Raw genomic sequence first — 16,305 nt, forward strand, 5'->3', positions numbered from 1 at the left:
ACTTAAGACTGTTTTTGGGAAGACAGTGGTACTTGCCCATCTTTATTTGTCGATTTTAACCTCGGGTTGGTTCTACTCAGATTCAACGAGAGCCCCACTATATTTGAATTTATTTCTGTGCTCTTAATTTTTGCTTTCCATTTGTAATGTGTTTTATAAATCAAAATATTTCTTTTCATTTTAGCATTTCACAGTATTTTTATATAATTCTCCCCTTTATTGTAGAATTTACACTCAATCTACTTACTTCATATACTTGAGACCCACTGAGCCTCTTCACACCTGCTTGTGCACACATCACATGAGAGAGGACACGTGCATACACTTACATACACACGCCTTTCAACACCCGGACCAGAGCATGACAATCCCTTGCCACCTTCTTCTAGAGGGTGGGATTTATTTTAAAATTTACCCTCTTTCTGAGCTGGTAGCTCTTGGGGAGAAAGGAGTGCTCCAGCTGTGTTAAGCTGTCTAGATTGCACGCCTCTCTTTGGGAGTGGGGGGAGGATGTGTTATCTTCAGTACTCAGGGGTTCTGTTTATGGTATTTGGCGACCAACTAAGGCAAGAAGCAGCAGTGAACCTTTTATTTTTATTTAAAAAGATTTTAATCTTTGGGTAATGTAAAACAATTTTTATCCAGTGTTTTTTGATCAGAATGTTTCCCTGTATGTTTGTGATTAGCAATTCCTATGATTCATCTTTTTCTAATAATATTTTCTGAAAATATGGAAAGTTAAAATTTTTCAAGATTATTTAATGAAATATGAAAATATTTGGTGATTTTTCATTTATATCAAAAGAATACTTATCTTCTAGTTCAATTTAACAAGTTTCTGGTATACATGGTTTTAATAAATTTTAAAAGGATGGCTTTTTAAAACAAAATCTCTTTGAATAAACACTAATCAGGAAGGTAGGCATTCTGAGTTTTGTTATTATCTTGGTCACAGATGAAAATCAATTAATATCCATATGTGTTTCATTTACCAATATCTGCCTCACCTACCTCCAAGAATAGTTATGAATATATATCCATGCAGCCTCTCTTTAGAATATTAACCTTTCAAGATACTTGTGAATCAATGTATTATACAATGATGCCTACCAACTCTTTGGTACCATTAATAAACATTTGTATGTACTACATAACAGCGTTCCTATCTAGCCATCAGTTCAGTTTCTGACAGCATTTACATAATTTTCAGGTATTTTCTGTTTATTAAAAGGAGTGGAAAAAAGGAAAAGAAAATATTGTCAAGACAATGGTTGACGTCTTTAAACTGGACTAACACAGCAGCTGTTTACCCTAAATATGACATTCGAGGTGCTAATTAAGCCTGTAAACTAGGAATTCAATTTTGAAGAAAATGAGCAAAATTAAAGGGCATGGTGGAAATATCAGAAACTTACCATTAATGATTTATTTACTAGTGAGATTGAATTTGGAATACTACAATTTTAAATTGTTAAATAAAATTTCCCTAAGCTTTTTTGATAACTGTAAACAAATTTTGGTTTATCATTTAACATCCATATTTACTTGATCATCTATTCTTATATTTGTAGAAAAATATTTTAAAACTATTTCAGGTTTTAAACTCTCTGATCTTTATCAACATGCTAAAAGTGTATATTTTTGAAAACTCATATGTTGGATAATTTATGGCTAAAGTAAATTTAACCATATCTATTTCTCTTTTTTTAAATGTCACCTATGGCTCTTTGGAGACTTGTATTATTTTCATTAAGACCCAAACCCCAAACTCTTGTCTTCCAGTTGATTCTAACTCATAGCAATCCTGCAGGACATAGTCGGGTGTCCAAGCCTGTAACCATTATGATCGGGTCTGTAGCATCTTTCTCCAGCTGAACCACTGAGGGATTTGAAATGCCACTCTTTCAGTTAGAAGGCCAGAATTTAAGCACTGCTGCCAAGGGCTTCTCCTGTTGTGAGTTTGTTGTATTATTATTCTGCATAGGGTAAAATATAGGGTCAGGAATCTTTCCAGTACCTCCTCTGGCAGCTCCTTGTCAATGTACTGTTGCAATTGTTGTGGATAATCTTCAGAACATTTTTGTTTGTATGCTATGTGAATGACATTGTTCTAGAATTTGAGTCCTCTGTTGGGTCACCTTTCTTTGGAATGAGTACAAATATGGACCTCTTCTTGTCAGTTGGCCATGTAAAACAAAAAACGTAGAACCAAGGATCTCATTGCTGATGTCACATGGATCATGGCTCAAAGCAGCAAATACCAGAACGATGTTTACTTGTGTTTTATTGACTCTGCCAAGGCATTCTACTGTGTGGATCATAACCAACTGTGGATAACCTGATGGAGAATGGGAATTCCAGAGCAATTCTTTGTGCTCTTTGGAACTTGTACATAGATGAAGAGGCAGTTGAATAAACAGAAGCGGGGATCTTGCATGGTTTAAAATCAGGAAATGTGAGAATCAGGGTTGTATCCTCTCACCATATTCAATTTGTACACGGAGAAAATATTCAGATAAGCTGGATTATGTGAAAGAATGAGGTATCAGGATTGGAGGAAGGTTTATTAACAACCTGTGATATGCAGATAATACAACCTTGCTTGCTGAAAGTGTGGAGGACTTGAAGCGCACTTGCTAATGAAGAACAAGATTGCAGCCTTCAGTATGGATTGCAGCTCGTTGTAATGGAGACCAAAATCCTCACAACTGGATTAATAGGTAACATCATGATAAATGGGGAAAAGTTTGAAGTTGTCAAGGAATTCTGTCTTGCTTGGATCCACAATCAGTACTCAAGGAAGCAGCAGCCGAGAGTATATAAGACAAGTTGCATTGGGTAAATCTGGTGCACAAGACTTCTTTACAGTACTGAAAAGCAGGGGCGTTACTTTGAGGACTAAGGTGCTCCTGACACAAGCCATGGCGTTCTCCTTTGTCTCATCTGCATGTGAAAGTTGGGCATCGAATAAGAGAAGAAGCAATGCATTTGAGTTGTGATGCTGGAGAAGAATATTGAAGGTACTCTGAACTGCTGAAAGGATGAACTGATCTGTCTAGAATGCCCCGTACAGTCCAGGATGGCAAGACTTCATCTTACATACTTTGTCCATATTGTCAAGGGAGACCAGTCCCTGGAGAAGGACCCCATGCTGGGTAAAGTGGAGGTGCAGTGATAAAGAGGAAGTCCCTCAAGGACATGGATGGACAGAGTGATTGCAGCAGGGGCCTCGGGCCTGGGGATAATTTTGAGGACGACTTGGCCTCGGGCAGTGCTTTGCTCCATTGGACATTTGCTGTGAGTCAGAAATGACTTGATGGCAGCTAACGACTACAATGGCATGGACACAGATCTTGCTGCGAAGATACAGGGACATTTTGATGATGTTTGTGGAAAGATGCAATGGAGAAACTCCGTATCATCAGTTAGAATAACAATTAGGGGCTAATTGGTGAACATACCACTGATACTCCTGTAGAAGTTCAAGTGGAAGCTGAAGAAAATTATAACACCCTGAGAGGTGAAATACTACCTCAAAGAATGTATCGCAGCTGCGTTAGAGACCATCTAAAGGAAAGATTGATACACTGAATACTGAAGAGAGAAAACCAGATTAGTTATGGGATGACATTAAGAACATCGTTCATGGGAAAGCAAAGGCCATTAAAAAGACAAAAAAGAAAGGAAAAGAATGCACCAAACTTTCAAAAGGAACACTAGCCTAGCGTTTTACTCATATAGGGATAGTCATATGTGCATACTGAGCCTATGAAAAATTGTGTATTATAATTACAGGGAGCCAAAATTCAACCTCGAGTACATTCTACCTGAATTTAGACACCATCGTAAGCACAGATTTCAGACATTGAACGCTAATGACTAAAGGCCAGAAAACCATGGGGCAGCATCAGTGCATCCTACAGGAAAACAGCAAAAAATCATTTAAAAATGATGACAGAGAAAGAAAAGATCGAACTGCATGTTAGAGGAGATTCTGAAACGTTTTCTTGAACTGAGCATAGCTAAAGTAAACGAGGACAATGATCATGTAAAAGAGCTGAACATAAAATTTCAAAAAAATATCTGAGGAGACAAAATAAAGTATTAAAATGAAATGTTTAAAAATTTGGGGTTAGAAAGCCAAAAGTGAAGAACATGCCATCTATCTCAAAACTGAGAGGACAGAAAAAAACAACAAACCCCCAAATCGAAACCCTGAATTGAAATATTGATGGGTTCTATAACAAAATGTGGAATAATATGGGAAGCATCACAAAGGACAGAAGAAATATATACTGTCCTTTTCCCTACAAGAATTGGTGGACATGCAAACACACAAGAGGTAGCCTTTGATCAAGAGCCAATGAATGATATTGAAGGCATTAGTGGAAAGCGAGGCTCCAGGAATTGACAGAATACCAGCAGAAATGTGTCTACGAATGGAGGCGATACTGGAAGCATTCACTCTTCTATTCAAAGAAATTTGAAAGTCAGCTAACTGGCCAATTGACTGGAAGAGATCCATATTTGTGCCATTTTAAAGAAAGGTGACCCAATAGGATGTGGGAATTATTGAACATTATCAATATCACATGCAAGTAATATCTGGTGAAGGAAACTGGAAAATGACTGCAGAGATGTGTTGACAAAGTGATGCCAGAAATTCAAGCTGAATTCAGAAGTGTTCAGGGACAGGTGGATCCTTCCTGGCATCAGATGGATCTTGGCTGAAAGAAAAGACCACCAGAAAGGTATTTACTTGCGGTTTGCTGACTATGCAAGGGCATGGAACTGTGTGGATTCTAGCAGACTATGGATAACATTGTGAAGTATAGGAATATCAGAATACTTAACTGCGCTTAGCAGAATCTGTACACAGGGGAAAAAAGTTGTTTAAATACAATAAGAGGATACTACACACCTTAGTATAAGTAAAGGTGTGTGTCAGGGTTGTGTCCTTGTACTGTCCTTATTTAACATGAATGCTAAGCAACTAATCTAAGCAGCTTGACTGCCTGAAGAATTTGGCATTGGGATTGGAGGGAGGCTCATTAACAACCTGAGAATGTAGATGACAAAACCCTGTCTGCTGAACGTCCAGAGGACTTGAACTACTTACTGCGGAAATGGGGAGCCACAGCCTTCAGGGTGAATGTCTGCTCAACGTGAAGAAAGCATAAACCCTGACAACTGAAACAATAAACAACATTATGAAAAACAGGCTATAGATAAGGATTTCATTTATTTGGATACACAATTAGTGCTCCTGAAAATAGCAATCAAGAGATCATACGATGCGTTACATTGGAAAAGCTTTTGCACATGACCTCTTTAAAGTGTTAAAGAGCAAAGACTTCATTCTGAGGACTAAGGCGCACTTGAATCAAGCCATGGCGTTTTTAATCACCTCATATACATGTACAAGCTTGACAATGAATACAGAAGACTATAAAAGAATCGAAGCATTTGAATTATGATGTTGGTAAAGAATATTGCATATACAATGGATTTCCAGAAGAACAAATAAATCTGTCTTTGAGGAAGTATTGCCAGAATGATCCTTAGATGTGAGGAGGGTAGGAATTCACACCATGTTCTTTGGACACATTATCAGGAGAGACCGGTCCCTGGGAAAGGACATCATGCTAGTGGGAAAAGGCCCTCGGTGAGTAGGGTTGATGCAGTGGCCCTCTCAAAGACGGTAACTGTGAGAGTGACCCAACCCTGGGTAAGGTTTCACTTTGTTGTATGTGCTATTGATATAAGCCGGAACGATTTCTGCCCGAATAGAACTTATTTTCTAGAAATCTCACGCACTCACGTACTCACTCACTCACTCACTCACTCACTCACTCACTCACTCACTGCCATCAAGCCAGTTCTGACTCACGTAGGACAGATTGGAACTGAACCTATATGTTTCTGGGCCTAGAAATCTTTATGAGAGTAGAAAACTTCATTTTTTCTCACTTGGAGCAGCTGAATAGAGATTGCAGACTGCTGACTTTGTGTTAGTAATCCACAGCTTAACCCACTTTTCTTTATGTGAACTCTCCCCCATGATTGCAATGAACTTTTAGCTATTCATAGATTATCCTTTCTACTCAATTGAGGGGAAAACGACCTATGCGTGTCCCCTGTGTTTTAACCTTCCAGACATAAGAGTAAGCCTTGCTTTTCTGTGCCTTTGCTTGCAAACTTTGGTGATGTAGAATACCAGTATTCTTGTAGAACTTTAAAATATAACTGGAATGATTATTGTTTGTGAATTTCAGAGTCACCTTTTCATCTCAATAAATACCCCCAAAGTGAATATATTTTAGTTTATAAGCACCACCATATCATATTATATGACCATTATAAGGTAGTTACATTTGAGGAATTACTTTGATGGCTAGCATTTTCAAAGCCAATTTGTGCTCTAGTGTTTCCCTAAGAAGATAATCTTATCCCTGTGTGCCATTTCTCTATATCTTTAACCATAAAACAAAGAGTTTAACTAGATTATTTCTATAGTTCTTACCAGCTCTGTACAAAGAACCATTGTGCTATGATGAAATACTTTTTAAGATTCTGGTACAAAAGAATTAAAACACTTTTCATATATGCATATGAAATATACACATATACATGCACTCAAATTCTGGCTTTTACTTCCCTTAAAGACTTCATGGTGTCTTGTTCAATCATAAGTATTATAAGATTTTCAAGTAAGAATAAGCTACCCAGAACCAGAGGAACCCTGGGGGTTAGTGGTTAACCTTTGGCTGCTAATGGAAGGCTTGGAAACCACCATTCTCTCCTGGGGAGCTGGACGGGCTTTCCGTTCCTGTAGAGAGATAGTCTTAGAAACCTACCCTCGCCTCTAGGGTCACCAGACGTTGGAATCAACTCTATGTCTGTGAGTTTTTAAATACCCAAAGCCTATAGCATGCACCTCAGTTTGATTTGTCCTCAATTCTGGAGGATGGTCCCCATTTTAACTGCAGAAAGGCAGTGCATCTCTTTGAGGAGTTTTCTGAACTGTCACAGTCAATTCAAGAACTGATAATACCCTTCGGAAGATTATTCATTTTACCAGAAAGAAGATGATAGGCCATTGAACCTCATTCATTTTATTGTCTCTATTGCTTATAATTAAATAAATTCCTGGATCTTTCCCCAGATAGACATTTTTACATAGCAAAGCTTGATGATTACCATTAGAAAAATATGTGGATTCAAAGTGGTACTTCAATATAACAGATAATTTTGTTTGGATTCATTCTGGTGATGTTTGAAATTACTGGTTGTGTGTATGTCCCTCTTTTTTCTCTCTTGCTCTGAACATCTATGTGATAAAGATTGACAGCCAGCAGGCCCCCAAATCCAATGCCAATTCATAGCAGGATCTGGTAGCAGAGAAAGGAAATGATCCAAGGAGCTTCCAAAGTTGTCATCCTTATGGAAAAGGTTGCCATATCCTTCTCCCATGGAGCAGCTGGTGGGATTGAAACACCCACTTCGTGGTGAGCAGCAGAGCCCTTTAACTACTGCACCACCAGCAGGGCTACCCACCAGTAGGACAGCAGCAATCTAAAACTGTTACTATGGACAAAATCTTCAAGTTGCCACGGAGATTCTTGATTTCTTCCACCAGCTCTTCTGGGGGGAAAAAAAATTCAGAATTGGTGCCCAAACATTGTTTTCCTGAAAACAAACTCAGATCCTTTGAAGTGAGTTTGTTACACACGTTTCACAGGGTCAAGTTCCAACTGGCATTTGCATTTTTAATTGACATCCAGGAAAGGTTTTTAGGTGGAGTTCATGGCAAAGAGATGAAGACCAACCAAACTGTTCTGAAATATTTTTGTAAAGGCCACAGAATGAATCTGGTTATTTTATTTTCATATTCATTTACACCATTAAAACATACTGTATTTAAGAAACTTAAATACACAATTGGATTGATACCATTCAAATTCTATTTTATTTAAAGAAGGTACAAATACAAATTCATTAATATGTAGCGTCACACTGAAGGATTCAGGTGGAAAGGGAGAATCAGCTCAGTGTGCACTCCCTTGATATCCCCAGTGATTGATGGAAGTATGTGTCTGAGCCTCTATCTAAGTGGCATGAGACACCCTAAAGCATGTGGCAGTAAATACAGCAATAGAAGTCCCGATTTCTGATTTCTGCTCAAACTATCTCTTTGGAGAGCCACAGACTTTGTGTGTTGGGAAAGATGCTCCAGGTGGAAGACAATTCTCACTTGCATCCATGACAGGTTCCTTCTGTCTCTCTGAGCTCGGGGATTTGGACATTCAAAGTGGGAGGAAAAGATGGAAGAGTCTTGGGGCAAAATATGTTGAGTGATTTGAACAGATTATTCCTGAGCATTGAGTCTAATCGTCTAAGGCAGAAGGAATGTGAGGGCAGGCTGTATAAACGATCCAAGGGAAAGACATCCTAGTGATGCGGAGGGAGTACTGCAAAATCAGAAAGAGTCAGCTTGTCAGCAAGAAGGCAAGACTGACCTTCCCCTCGCTCTCCTAAAAACTGATCATTTTCTGAGCCTATGAAAAGAGTAGGTAGAGGGGAAGGTCTAATCTTACCTCCTAGTAAAATATTTTCATCATAAAATGGGGCTGTTTTGATGAGAGAAGAAGATAATAGGCTGGTCAAGGAAAGCAGGGGATTCCATAGCTGCCATAGAAAACAAGTCTCTTGGTCCAGACGCTCTCCTTTGCCTAGAAATCCCCTCCCCTTTTGCACATGGAAAATGCCACTCATTGTGAACGTCCCTGTTCCACTGTCACCTTTGAAAAGCTTTTCATGATCTCCAGCAGAACGAACACCGCACTTGGAGTCTTTGTGCATACTTTGATTGTAAACACAATTACAGTTTTGCTGTGTACGTTCCTCTTTCCCCAATGACATTGAACCATATAAGATTGGAAGATATTTAATTTAGTGTCTCTAGTGCATAGCAATTTGCTGTAACAAATTCGATCTAAGTTACAACTTTATTGAATGAATGAGCTTCATTTAAATGCTACCTATCATATCATTGGTTTAAATTTAGGTTTACATTCAGATTGCTTCTAAAAGGCAGATGTTTATATATAAGCTGGAAACATAGGAAAGGCAGAATCACTTGGCTTATTCCTATTAATATCGATAATAAGATGAGTAAGGATGATTGATAATGAGATTAAGAAGTGTCATTTGCTTTTACATTACAAAACACATAGTAGGATCATTAATATTTCAGATAAAGTAAATGATAAAATAGTTTATTTATTCAACTCTGAATATGCCCTAGACCTTGAGTAAATAGCTTTATAGAAATTACCTTGTTTACTTTTATTAACATGTTGCCCATGAGTCTATTTTTTCATTAATATATTTTAAACTGTTATGTATTTTGGTCTTCATTCCAATTATGAATTGCAACGTAAGATTTGTGCTTTTATAGGTTGGTGCCTTTTTGATCCAATAAATATTTACTAAACTTTTATGTGATTAATATGGTCCTCCAAAACCAAACTTCTGCCATAGGGGTTTCTGAGACTATGTTTTTTTATGGGGCAATCTTTCCCCCATGGGGAGACTGGTGATTTTGAACCATTGACCTTATGGTTAGCAGCCCGAAGCATGAATCTCTACACCACCATAGGGTCATAGCTGCTTTAGGTCAGGAATTGTGTTTCATTCATTTCTCAGTCTTATAGCGCCTACTACTTAGCAGTCCTTTCTTGATAAAAGCATCTAACCATTGCGATGACTGAAAGACACACACACTCCCACTGTCATTCAATTGACTCCAACTGCAGCGACCCTGGAAGACGATATAAAACTGCCCTTTTCTTTCGGGTTTCAATGCTGTAAATCTTTACAGGCCGAGAAAACGTGTTTGTTTTTTTCTTTCTCCATAGGGGTGGCTAGTGGGTTCTAAGTACTGACCCTGAAGGGGGTTCTAACTGCTGAACCAGCCTTAATCCACTAGGCCACCTGGGCTCCTCACACATTTAAATATTTAAATTGGTATCTACTATTTAGATAAAATATTCAAATAATTAAGATAGTAAAACAACAGTAAAAATCCATTGAGCTGTATAAATGCCGAAGCGATAGTCATGTAAAATGGACGATGAATTCCGATGTGAGAAAAATCATCCTGGAAAGGGATGGTCCGCAAAATCTTCATGGTGGAGGACAGACTGGAAGCGACCTAGGAGACACGATTGTTTGTTTGGGGTGGCTTCTGTCTGCATGTCAGCGGTGATCTGTAGGACATTTCCTTCTACAACGTGTCCACACTTTTCTTGAGAGCAGTAAGAAAGAAGAGAAGTTAGGAGAGCCATGAGTTTCTTCATGCTGTCAAGGGGCAGAATGGAGGAGCGGGGAGGAAAGGGATCCCACCAGATCAGATCATGGCAGCCCAAAAAGAAGTCGATGAGTGGAGCACATTTCAAAAAAAATTAATTGGCATAAAATAGATTTTGACTCAGCTTCACCCTATAGGACAATGTAGAACTCCCCCTGTTGGGTTTATGAGGCTGTAAATCTTTTTCCTCAGGAGTTCCTGGGGGCTTTGAACTCCTTACCTTCCAGTTAACACTAGTTATCATTTATTGACAGAAGTGTGGCATGGGAAAATCAAGGGTAACTTCAATAGTATAAGCTCAGCAACCCGAAATGTCTGGGCCCAATAATAACAGTGGGAATGTTGGGCAAGCAGTGCTGTTTTTGTAGGTGAAATCAAATTTAGTAAATGCTACAATTGAACATTAATTTCACTCTACACACTCACTTTGAAAATAGTAGGTGATTTTAAATGTAGGACAGTATTTATAATGGATGTATCATGAATATTTTGCACTTAAATTTTGAATCAAATTAGCCTTAATGTTGGTTCATTTAGGTATCATCTAAGTGCTTAAGTTATTAGTTTCTAATAATATGTTTTATGGTTTGACACAATTGCCTCAAACAATGGATGCAAACGTATCAAAGATCATGGAAGATTGCAGAAGACCCAACCATATGTGTTCTGTTGTATAAAGTCACCATGAATGAAGGCACAGTCAATAGCCGCTAACAGCAAAAAGGCAAAAATGTTTCATTTAGATTTTCACTCTCAGTGCTTGCCATAGTGTCTTACCTGTAGTAAGTGCTCAGTGAAAGTTTGCCTAGTGCATGAATGTTCAGTCGGTATGTGATCATGCAAAGTAGTTCACAAGGAACTTTTATCACCTCGGAATACTTTGCAACAACGTTGACAATAAGTCTAATGTGATATACAGCACATGGCACCAAGGAGACTCTAACTGCCTTGTGCTGCTTGCTGGTTAGAAGCTGATTCTGACATTTTAAAAATGCAGGCTAAATCTAGTCACATTGAAACATCTTGAAAATATGCCCTTGTTGATAGTGCTGTTGATTTGTACATTATACCAACAAGATTAAAACATTCATTAAAATCCATTCTAGTCCTATATCTCAGCTTCAGTTATAAAAATGCTATCTAGCACTCACTAAAACTCAGTTATTTCTTAATATTGCCTGTGGTCTTACTGGCCAAGATGAAAACACAAAAGTCTACAAATTTAGATTCAAACTCAAAATGAAGCACAAGAAAAGCACATGCATTGCTGCCGAGTGAACTCTGACCCAACGTGACCCGAGAGCACAGAGGAGAGCTAGGGCTGCCCCGCAGGTGCCGAGGCTGCACGTCTTGATGGGAGCAGATTGACTTCTCTTTCTCTCTAAACGCTGCTAATGGGTTCAGACTGCCAACTCTGCAGTTAGCATCTGAGCACGTAACCACTGGGCCACCCGGAAGCCTTCCAATATAACTTACATACATGAGAAAATAAAACAGTATGATTAGTAATGATATAGATTTCAAATCACTGTGGTGTAAAACAGTATGCATTGTGTAAGAATATTTTGAGACAGAGTAGGCTCATTTTTAAGCATCTAAAAGACATGATGAATTCTAAGGGCAAAATCTGTGCCAGCTCCTTCATATTGGAACACTGATTTACAGAGGAATGATAAAAGGATAGTTGACAAAATTGTGTATGTTTTTTTCTTATAGGAAAGTGTCAATAGACTGTACCGGCCAATGGGTTGGTTTTATGGACTTGGAGCCAAATGACAGGTGGTTTTGCGGCATTCTAATTTTGATTCCCCATTTAACATGTTCAGGAGGACCCCGAGAGTTTAGTTTGAGGTCAATAGGTCTGCTATTGATAAGAACTGAGTTTAGATAAAGGGATCTTCAATCAGATTTTTAGTCTGGGGAATATTCATTTTTAGACAACATTGGATGCTCTAACTATTTAGGGTTATTATTTCTTAACGCCTCTATTAAGTGTCATGCAGAGAAAATGTCCTTTCCCCTTTTGACTAGATGAGTATCACGAGGTCAGACATGCACCGATTCGCTGACTCATCCAAAGATAGCACTCGTACCCTGTGCTAGAGGAATGCCAGTAACTGGGCAGACCTGTAGGTTGGGGACAGTCTATAAAGCATTTAGAGAGGTGGGGACAGGATGAGAGTAGGTGTTTGGGGGACACATTAAGGAAACAGACCCATTGCATTGAGTCAATTCCAACTCGTCATGACTCTTTGGGACCGAGTGAACTGAACCTTAGGGTTTCCAAGACGGTAAACTCCAAAGGAAGCAGACAGCTGCATTGTTCTCCCATGAAATGGCTGAGAGATTTGAACCACCCACCTTGTGGTAGCAGCACCATACTTATCCCTTAGCACCACCAACTTGGGGGACCTATAGGAATGGTATAGCCCTAGGTTCAAAAATATCATGATTCCCTTTTCCTGCATTCTTATTTCAAATTGCACCTAAGAGCAGTAGTGATAATTGTCGAAGGTACGTTGAGCATCTTACTATGTGCCAGCCTGTGAAAGTATTTTATAGGCATTATCTCATTTTAATCTTCAAAACCATCCTGTCTACCAGGTTTTAATTCATTTTATAATTTTACAGACAAGGACATGGAGATCTTACTGTCCCAGGGTCACAAAGCCAGTAAGAGGTTGAACAGGGGCTCAAAATAAACCTCTGCTTTTTGAGCTACATAAACAAATTTGTGAAAGGAGGAATGCATAATGATTGTAATTAACACAATTAGTGTTCATGGTTAAAAACAATACCTACCCACCCCACCCCCAACATTGAAGTAGCTCTGAATTAAAATAAAAAAATCAAAATGCCAAATTTGTTCAACATTTTAGATGGAGACACAAATCGAAAACTCATTTTTGGGACAGCAGAAGACAGGAAATGTAAATTTGATATGAATTGGACAGCAGCAGAGGAGCTCAATGGGACAGAAATCCTTTTCAATAATAACAGTTGAAGAATAATTGTAAAATATTTAGGCATGGTTGAAGCAGCAGTATCAGATAAGGAAAATATTCACAACCTTTCCAATAGGTTTGCAAGTGGTCAAACAGGTTTAACATACTGTAGGAACCTGTTTAAGGTTAATCTTCAAGGTTAAATGAAAGGATTGACAAGATTTGCTATGCATGTTATCCACGTTTTCAGCTGTATCAAATAGTTTGCCACCTATCATTTAAGAATGTTTCTAACGAGGGATGAGTTGCAGTTATCGGACTGCATATGTGGACAGTATTTTGGTGTGGCTGTCCCATTTACTCTCCATATGGCAAACATATTCAGCTTGAAAATGGTTAATTTTGCAATGGAAAAGAAGCATCATTTGCATGAAAGCCAGAGGACACAAGTCACATATCATTCTCTATTTTGAAAAATGATGAAAACCATTACATATATTCTTAGACGGAATGATCTTTCCTCAGGTAATCTCTTTTGATTAAGGAAACTGCTCAGAGTCATAGAAAAGGACCGTGAGTGATTGCTTCCTCTCTAAATCATGCCTGAATAACAAGTAGTCAAAGCAAGGATATTTTGAATATTGAGGTGTCTTCATTTCTAACTTCAGAATATCTCTGTCGATTACTTTATACACAAATATAGCTCTTTGATATTTTCATTGTTAGTTGTAGGTGATGTCACCTTGATTTTAAGTCCTCGGGACCGGACCCTCTGTACAATGAAACCAAGCATTGTTCACGATGCACTAGTTTCAAAACCATTTCTCGGTTTGACCTCACCGTTGCGGCCATTCTGTCAATCCATGTCAACCCCTGGAGGATCTTCCTTTCATTCTCCCTCTATGTCGGACATCCCTCTGCAGGGATCGGTCTTTCCTAGCAATGAGTCCGAGGTAACAGGAGATGAAATTAGGCTGTCCTCACGCCCAAGGGGCTTGCTTTCAAGACAAGCTTGGTAGTTTTTCTGACAGTCCATATTTAATATTCTTCACCGATGCCCTAATTCAAAACCATACATTCTTCTTTGGTCTTTCTTACTCATTTTTCAGCTTTCACATGCATATGAGGCCATTGAAAATATTATGGCTTGGCACAGTGACATCTTTGCTTCTTAACACTGTAAAGAGATTTAGTACAGCAGATTTGAAGTGCATGAAACAAACTTGATGGAAAACATTTGGAGGTGAGGATAAGATATAAAGGACATCTTTTCATACCATGCAATTCCAACATTAAAGCAACTGTCTCCTGCGTGAACTGATTCTGAAGTAAAAAAGTGGTTTATGAAACTCAAATATATCAAAATAACTCAATTGAATTGAATCTAATAACTATCTAGAGAAATAATTCATTGATAAGGGAGGGAGCATAAAAAGACATTTTAAAGTAAGCAAAACCTCATCCAAAGTATAAATTTAATTAAAGACTTTTTGATTATTGCCAAAATATATAGCAAGGACAAGAAATAATAAATTTCATGTTAAAATTCTTCAAGTATATATTGCTAAATTTTTCATTTCCAAAATGATATGTACTTTCAGTCCTCTATTAAACTAAAATGAGCCTTTGCATACACTTTCCAATCATGAACCATAAAGTATGACTGATTTATAGAATGATACATTCTAAAATTTAAGCAAAATATATAGGTTTTGTATAAAATAGGCACACAAGTAAGCAAGTAACTTAACCTTGGAAATTAAATAATAAGTAAATTGAAATGTAAAGACATCACAAGTATCTTTCAACCAAAAGGAGCCCTGGTGGAGTAGTGGTTATGTATTAGGCTGCAATTGCAAGGTCATCAGTTCAAAATGACCGATTCCCATACAGTGGCAGTCTTGGAAACCTATAGGGGCAGTTCAGCCTGGGCCGCTGAGGTCACCCTGCACCCATATTGACTCGATAGCAGTGAGAGTGTGTGTTTCAACAGAAAAAAAAAGCTCAAGAATTTGAGTATGACGTAAGAGGAGATAGATTCTTGAGTTTTTTTCCCTTTTCTTTTTTTCTGAGTGTGACTTCAGAGGACATAGTCTTTGTATTTGTTTCCATGTTTGGACTGAACTCTGTTCTAAAGTATTGTAACTATTACTGCTACGAACTACTGTTGATCCGATTCTCATACATACTTAAGACTAACAATTGCTTACCTTTTTTGATATATTTAAAAATTCAGGTAATAATTATTAGAAAAACTTCTAATTCTGGATATATGCTTATTTAATAAGAATGAACTGTGACAACTTCCAATATTGTTATGGTTTTATTTCTTAAACACCAATTGTAAAAAGTTTAATTTTTTCAATTATATGCATGTTGTTGTATTTGTAAAAGAAGGATTTCCAATTACCCACCAGATCTTTGTGATAGGTGGATGTTATTGTATTTCTCCTTGTAATTGGGAAAATTGGAGAGTGAAGCTACTTGCCTAAAATCAAACAGTGAGGGTAATTCTGAGTTAGGGATTAAACCATGATTATTTGACTTCAGCTTTAATATTCTTTCCACTAAACTACAACTAATATTTTAAATCTATTTCATATTGCAATATTGTCTATAAGCCATGGTAGACAATTTTTTATTTCTGATTTTTTATTGCTGTCAGTGCTGTTCCATAAATTTTAACAAATTTGTGTAATTTTTAAATACTTTGAAGATTCAACAAAAAAAATTAAGTGAAGCCACTTATAAATGAAACCACTCATGTTATCCATATTTTATCTCTACCAAGTAGTGTAGCACCTATAAATAATAAATTCTAAATAATAAAAATAATAGAACATGTTTTTAAATGATTGCTTAGCATTATGTCATATAAAATTATTTGATCAACTGATTTCCAGTCACTAGGCATTCACATGCCCAGGATATCTTAAACTGAAGAAACTGAAGAAAAAAATTTAATCTCTGAATTGTGATCTTGAAAAG

The 16,305-nt window shown here is 37.6% G+C and overlaps 1 protein-coding gene across 1 annotated transcript in view; it reads left to right on the forward strand.

The window, feature by feature from the left end:
* NXPH1 (neurexophilin 1) overlaps positions 1 to 16,305 on the forward strand; it is a 351,856-nt gene that overhangs the window by 252,090 nt on the left and 83,461 nt on the right. The window lies entirely within an intron of this gene.

Source organism: Echinops telfairi, unplaced genomic scaffold (genome assembly GCF_000313985.2).
Source record: "Echinops telfairi isolate 266 unplaced genomic scaffold, ASM31398v2 ScPeMD7_23;HRSCAF=83, whole genome shotgun sequence".
In the NCBI taxonomy this organism is placed as follows: Eukaryota; Metazoa; Chordata; class Mammalia; order Afrosoricida; family Tenrecidae; genus Echinops; species Echinops telfairi.